The sequence below is a fragment of the Glossina fuscipes genome, unplaced genomic scaffold (assembly GCF_014805625.2).
Source record: "Glossina fuscipes isolate IAEA_lab_2018 unplaced genomic scaffold, Yale_Gfus_2 26, whole genome shotgun sequence".
NCBI classification, from domain to species: domain Eukaryota; kingdom Metazoa; phylum Arthropoda; class Insecta; order Diptera; family Glossinidae; genus Glossina; species Glossina fuscipes.
In genome coordinates this window covers 3,361,664-3,369,853 of record NW_023998421.1, presented here as the reverse complement: position 1 = coordinate 3,369,853, position 8,190 = coordinate 3,361,664, and the positions used below count along the sequence as shown (strand labels likewise).

At 33.6% G+C, this 8,190-nt stretch overlaps 1 pseudogene; it reads left to right on the top strand.

Annotated features, from left to right (window-relative positions):
- Nucleotides 1-3,441: 3,441 nt before the first annotated feature.
- On the top strand, nucleotides 3,442-7,707 carry LOC119635422 (annotated as a pseudogene).
- Nucleotides 7,708-8,190: the final 483 nt, after the last annotated feature.

Genomic DNA, 8,190 nt, shown 5'->3' with positions numbered 1-8,190 from the left:
AAATGCGATTAGAAAAAAATTGATTACATTCGTAAAAGCGTAAATTTCTCTTGCTGCCGGCAGGAAGTGGTTACTGGCGATATTATGGAGCAAGGTGATTGCAGCAGGTGCCCTTCGGTCGAATTGTACGCACGCTTATGTTATAAACTCCCTTGCTCATGATCATTATGCTCATTTTAGCTGCTGGCCTATGTCTTCATAATTACGATAATAGTTACAAAGAAATTTGCTTATTATCCCTTCACTTAATTTTTTCAATTTTCTTTACGTTCTATTCACTTTTTAGAACCACTCGTGTGACAATTTTCTTAGGAAAATTACGAACACCAGACATCGTTTTTTTAGTATCTTGTGATCCAAATAGGTAAGAAATTGTGTTAGATAAACTTCTGCAGGACAGAGAATTTTCTTTTTTTTTGTTTTTAAATATGGCCAATAACTTAGGTGATTATCCCTATAAATGCCACCAAAGAAAGCTCTATCGTATTTGAGATTGTAACCCGCAAACACTGACGTTTTGACTCGCCAACAAGAGCTCAACATATTTTCTAAATATTCATGTTGTGGCATATAAGCGACGAGAGGCGAGGTGTGATTCGTATAATAAACAAGGAAAGTATATTTATATACATTGTCACATTTGCTGCCAAGCACAACAACTAACTCAAGGGATAGTCTCGATGTTTATTATCTTTCAGAATCGTATTGGCAAACATCAGATAAGAATTCGAAAAATTAAGATAGTTTGATGAAATTTGATACAAAGACAAGTTTTGTCCTATGCACGAAGGCTATTGAAAATTTTTCGGATCGGACGAATTTTTCGATCACTTCTCAATTCTCCTCATTTGGAAAAGAAGTCACATGAATAACTGTGGGGTGACGTAGGATGATTGATGGTGGGCCGTGGCCCACTACCCTGCTTTTACTTGGTTTTTCAACTTGTTGTTTAAAACGTTACGTACAACATTATTTTTATTTAGTTTTTCTTTAATGCTATCAACAGTCTAAGCTGACCAAGATGCAACGAGGCGTCTAAAAGTACCACGAATACTTTAAAATGGCTACTCTATAAGAAATTTCTCTTCTTTAAAAAACAGTGAAAATTGCCAGTAGTGCACTTGTGTTTGCAACTCTTAAAAAAGGTACGTTGAGAGAAATTTCTGACGCCAGCCTATGATGAGAGTTTCGCGGTCATATATAGTGTGAACGATTAATATAACATATGTTTAGAAATTTCAATATCATATTAAGAATGACTAGAACGCACGTATCTTAAACAACAGAAGTAACTATCTTATTATAAATTCGGGAAAGTAAGAAACTGTCATAGCTCACCAATTTTTGATTTACACGATTCATATTCTCAGCAATGTTTTTAGCAATTTGCTACATGATATTTTATATTAATCAGAAAACTGGGGGCGAATTTCTTTTTACTTTGTTTGAGTATCTATTCTACCTTAGTAATCGCAAAAATGGGTAAGAAAACAGCTTATGATACCGTATACCGCAGATAGCTTTTAATTTTAAACTTAACTGGCATCAAGTTACAGAAGCGGATTGCAGCGATATCTTTTATTCGCGTTTTTAGATTAATAAAATGTACTGTTGTATATAGGAATAATAATGTCTTCTTTCGCTTATGCAGAAAGAGTGATGTTTCAGGCTTAACATATTTTTCACTTTATTTCACAACAGAATCATTTCTACATTTCATCCATAAACGATAAATATAGATATGATGTTCATAATCATGATTTGCAGAAGATATATTTTGTTTCATTAAAAGTCAATAGCGAGCAATCAACAAGAAGATAATACATCTTATAAATCGAATATAAGTTTTCTCGTTTGCTTTTGCAAGACAAAGGAAGGTATGAAAAGGTTTGCTCAGCCGCTTATTTCATATTTGTTTCGTTCTTATACATTGTATGCATTCGCAAGGAGACGAGACATTGTGTAACTTTTGTAGTAAAGAAACATGATCATGAACAAACTTGAAATCGGATTTCCACTTCTTACTTAAATTCTGTTAAATTGTCTGCCATGGTTTTTCATTTCTTTACGCTTTGGTTTTGGGAAAGGCTAACGGGAGAAGTTTACGCATTGTGTACATAATTTTTATAACTGCCCTTTACCGACAGCTAATCATTAGAATTGCGGCTGTAGGAAAAAAGATGAATTTTCAACGAAATGTAAAGTTTTCCCCAGCGTGACTGTACGCAAAGCGCTACATTATGCAAGGCATATTTCCATGTTTAGCGCCATTTAGTGAAAAATATCATCACATTGGGACCAGTAATGTGCGCAAGAAAAATAAAAAAAAAAAAAAAGAATGAAAGATAAATAAAATTAAACAACTCAGAGCAATTTGCATAAAGTGAAAACATGATTTTTAATTTCTTATGGACACACACATACATGTTTTCGAGATGTAGCAAAGTCAGACATTTAGACACCGCAAAACATTAAGAACTTTCGAACTCATCCCCTCTTCTTGCTTCGTATTTTATGCCCTACACCATTTGTGATACAGGATATATTAAGTTTATATCCATGTACGTAACACTCACATGGACTTACTAGAGGTTAAGTCTTATAAGAAAGGAATTTTCCCTAGTCTGTCCCTCTGTCCACTTGATGTATGTCTGCCTCTGTATATCGAAATTTTCCAGATATTCTGTCCGACGTTAGCAAACTGACGCGTCTTGTGACAAGGACGAATCCTGCTTGAAAGGAATTAACTCGGATTACTACTCCCATACAACAACATAGCATTTCGTTATTCTGATTTGGATCGGATGAGGCAATTTTTTGAATAAACATATTTGTTCCTACCAGGACTGAATCTTCATGTGGCACATGGTAAAAATTTGACATAGAAATTAATCTTACTGAATCTGGACCTTATAGGTACTCATTTTGTACCACATCTCACATAAGGTTTCGCATGAATGAGTTAGCTTTCATGTGATCAAAAGCTATATTTTTCAATATTTTATAATGAATATCGGTCAATGGCAGTAGTTTAGAAATTAACTTTAATTAAATTAGTTAATTTTTGGGACTTCGGTTCCCATGAGAAGCATGCCTCTACATGAGAAAAAATAGAATTTTTGATATTTTAACAAGAAAATATATGAAAATTTATGTTAAATGAAATGGTTTAAGGTATTAAAAGGACGGCTTTGCTCGACTGCAATGCTGTTACTGGTTTTTAATTGAAAAGAGCGGAAGAACTCGTAATGCCCGCAAACAGTAAAACTTAAAAAAAAAAAAAAGAGAAAGGAAAAGCTGAACAACTTAACCGAAAAACGCAATAATACGTATGCAGTGAGCACACAAAAGTCCTTCAGTTAAGATATTTATTTATATATATAAATAAATATTCTTTATAAGAACATACGTGTGTTTCAGCATTTGTGTGCGTGTGGGAAAATGAGAAAAGCGCAATGCTCTGGTAAAATAAACCAATTTAATGTAAGCTCCCAATGGAATAGCAAAAATGAATCTGCTGCGAAACGACAACAAACGTTAATGTAAATAAGGAGGAAAAACACTTTTAATATCCATACGAATGAATGAATGGCCGACCTCAGAACAACAACGCGGACAAAGGCGAGGTAAATGGAACAGTACGAAGCGAGTGAACTGAAACCAAACAATACCTCAAACGTATACAAGCAATACTTGCTTTCTTTTCTGGTAACACGAAAGTTAAACAGAGAGGCAGCTAACAGTACCTATAACGCATTTTAATTTCGGGGTAAAACATTCTATGTTTGATTTTTTATTTTCCAAAAATTAAAAAGAAAATAAATTAAATAAAAAACTATGAACAAACTGTCGGTGCGAATTAAATTTAAACTTCTCGCTAACATCCAACCCTCTAAAAAGTGGTGAGCCTACGATTCACTAGATGCTCTAGGTTTCTATTCGTAATTTTAAATTAATAAAGGTCGAAAAAGTTTAGGATGCACGCTGAAGGTAGTAAATGTTCTAAAATTTAATACAATTTTTATTCTTGGGCATCGTAAAGGTGAACAAAGTTTTTGCAGAACATCGCTTCATAATAAAATATCATTTTACTAGACTTGCAAATTATTCCCGGAACCATGCTCTTTATTATTAATGAGATATGAAAAGCAAAAGCACTTAAGCACTTCTGCTGTCTAGAGATCAACTGGATTAAGCTGCCAATAGAAATACAAAATGGTATTTTGGAAAAAGTTGACCACAACGAAAACCCATTCGTAATACCATCAACTACTTCACCTTCATCGACAAGTGATCGAATCACTTGAAGTTTGACTTATAATCTAGTTAACCTAAACTGAATAATCCTTCTATTTATCGGAGTTTTCTTGACAATCCACCTTAGTTAACGCATCCGACTCTATTATTATTATTATTATTATTATTTTTTTTTTTTGCACCAGTTAATATTCTCGCATTTATTCTAATTGTTATATAATAAGATTATACTTTTATCATCTCATTCACTTTGTTTCCGTGACCTTAACTCACATTTTGCTAATTTTAACTACTTCTACAGAGTGCAGTTCACTCGTCCATAGTTTGATACAAATGAAGAACGAATTTTCGAATCTTCGATTTTCCTCAAAGGCATTCTTTTAGATTGTATTTGCCGATTGGCTGGTTTGTTATTTGAAGTTGACTTAAAGCAAATTCTAATTTAATCCTACAATACGATATACATATATATATATATATATGAATATATATATATACTTAAACGGTGTGGGACCAAGATGAGGAACAATTTTGGTCATCACATAGTTCATTAGGTGAAAATATCGAGTTCGAGAAGTCAAAATATTAGCAGAAAGTTCTTGCGAAAAATGATGTATATGATGCATGTATATGATGCATTAGAATTAATCGAGAAGGTCAACTAAACCGTTACTGTAAAGGCCAAGCCTCCTCCTGCATTCGTGGTAACCCCAATGATTACGTAAGGATGGTTTCGTTATGTTATTTTTTAATAAGAACGCATTTCTTTTCAATATTGGGCTCTCTAAGCTCAATACTTTTTAGCGAAGTATCAGTGGTTTTACGATTGGAGAGGAAAGAATGAAAAAACAAGAAAAGTATCGTAACGGTTACTAGCTTTCGTAATAACAGGAAGAGAATACTTTCAACCAGACTTGATTTCAAGTGTGATGGTCTAGTTGGTTTAACGCAGATACTCTTACGCACTTTACTACTTTCAAATAATTGTGCATTTCTTCTCAAAAACACACACACGTATCCAGGCACTTGCTTATAGAAATATATTATAACAATTTTCCCCCCACTAATAATCACACATATTTATATATACAAATTCATTTGGAATTCTTGTGTACGTGTCTAAAACTACCCCGGCAACGGTTACGAACTCATTAAAAAAAAAAAAAAAAAAAAAAAAAAAAAAACATTTCTCTCCTCTTTCATCTTCAACATTTTATCTAATTAAGCAAACAAATATGAAAGGCAGCTTGTAACCAAATGAATATGTGTAAATACGTACAACAGTACAGTGTATACGGGTGCGTATATGTGGGTGTATGTGTGCAAAGAACGTACCTACCAAACTTATTTAAGCCTTAAATTGTGTATATTAAAAATGAATGAGTTTTACGTAGCAAAGTACCAGAAAAATTTTCCCTTTCGTATAAAATTTCATTAAAAAATGTCGAAAGTCAAGAATTTCTAACATAGCGTAACACAATTCACATTACACAAGGTATGCCAAAGTGAATTGATAACTTGGTTATCGTGAGATAATTTAAAATGTTCTCTAAGCTACCGTTACTTGTTAGATATCCAAACACATAATACATTCAACAAGTCTGTGCCACTATTCATTGAGGCCGTGAAGTTGGGCAGAAAAAATAATAATAAGAAAAACGACGATAAGTACGATGTCGACGGGTCGAGTACAGATTTGTTGATTGAACTCTCAAGTTAAGGAACTATCATATGCCGAAAAATTGCATATAATGCCATGCATGTATTTTAAGGAAATCGCAAATTATGTAGGATCGCCATAGCAAGATAAATTTACGCTTGGTGTTAGGAAACCTTATCGCGTTACCGAATATAAAGTTTATTTTATTCAAAAATTGAAACATGTATCAATACATTTTGGTGCGCCTGGTATCGAGTATGTATGTGTTATGATGAAGGTATATTATGTGGTATGGTGTATGCAAAAGAAATTTCAATGAGGTATCAAAACACAAAGCAAACGTAGAGAGCTTTTCTTTTTTCTTGTTTTTTTTTAGTGGAATAATATTCTTTACTGTGTTGTAATGTAATATTTAAAATTGTTACTGCTACTCTGTCGAATGTTCATATTCAATATATGTATAAAAAGCTTTCCTTTGTAACAGGTGAGTTTAGTGCACAAAGTTTTTTAGAATATGGCAACCAAATCCGGCCAAATATTTTTCCCTTTAATAATTTAATATTCTTTTTCAAATATTGAGTAAAATTGGGAAGACTCGTCTTTGAAAATGAAAAAGCCAAATATTTAAAAGCAAGCTGCTAAGGGCATAAAAAATTTGAATCGAGAAAGGACCTAAAAGGAAGAGTGTGAGTGCTCAGCGGGGCTAAAGCCATCTAATCATAAGCTGTGGTAAACGGGGTTGGTGTTCTACTGTAATAGGGAAAATTTTGAAGCAGAGAAAATAGTCATTAATTAAACTAATAAACAACAAAATCGGTTGAGTGTAGTAGAAGAACTTTAGGAACTGCAAAGAGAGGCTAATATAAAGTAAACTTTTGTCTACTTAGAAAGTGATTGATAATAGACTAAAGAAAGACTATATTGCTATAGCATAAGAAGAATACAATTGTTTGAACTAAACTTAGTTTGTCAGTTACTGATGCTTCATAAAAATGTTCGACCGATACAAACCAAGAAACGTTATATGTAAAATGTCGAAAATGTTTGCGTTTTCCTCTTTTTTTTTTTCATGAAGAAGTTTTTCTACATAACTATTCATATGTCATTGAAAATTATTCTCCTAGAAACAGTGCCTCCTTCAAAATAATAAGGGAAGAGTCGTCCTTAAAAGCAGTCACTCAATTACGTACACTTATAACGCAAACGTTCCTCTCGTTATTTGTGGCAACATCCGTTGTACTTATCTTTTATCACGTATTCACGGGAAAGGGTGAACGTGTTAGTGTGGGCTGGTTTTTGACTTCAACTTCTCCGTATATGTGAGGAAGTCTTGGAATTGGTTTGACAGTGGCTATATCAGTGATAGGAGCGGCTCTGGGCATTCAGACCACGGGCCCAAGTAGTGTAGACGGTGGCGTCCGAGCACCTCGTATCAAAACAAAAAAATTTTATTTGTGGAATTTTTTATTAGGCCGTAGCAATTTATGGCCAATTTATCACCGCCATCGTCTTAACAGGGCTATTGGAAGAGTCAAAAATGGAAATTCCTCTCTCCAAAGAAACCGTTATGAACAGCAGTTGGACCGCCGGCTATGTGATGTTCGGCGCCGGTTTGGCTGTCAATTTGTTAAGCGGTGTTTCGGTTGGAGTTGTTGGCTCTGGCGCCGCCTTGACTGACGCGGCAAATTCGAATCTTAATCGTAGAAATTTTTGGTTCCGCTATTGGTCTCTTTGGTTTAATAGTGGGCATCTACATAACATCCAAAGTGAAAATGGGTAGCAAGGAGTAAAAAATCGCACACATGACTTGCTACAATTGTTTAATCATTCCTTCAAAAATGTCATGTTGGAGAACTCATTCAAATGCTGTCTGTAAAAGCCAAATCAACAATGTACTGCAATGTACTTTCTCGCCCACTACGACTAAGGTCTTCATACGTATGGGTGCGCGAATTCGTTACTATACCATTTAAAAATATATATTACAGGACTAAGTTATAAATGGTTTAAATCTTCCAAAACATATGTTTATAAGAGAAAAAGTCAGCATCAAAGTAAAATCCTCCTTTTAGGAGGCAAAGTCAGTTTTTGAAGATTTATGTTATTAAATTAATTATATAAAACTTATATTTGTTTTAAAAGTGTTTGTGTGTTTTAGATTTATTTCCAGTTAATATATTTTTTTGTTTTCTTTGTTGTGTATTATTTTTGAAAATAGTTTAATTAAAATAAACTAGATTGTATTCCCGATATCTAAATTCGTAAAACAGGAG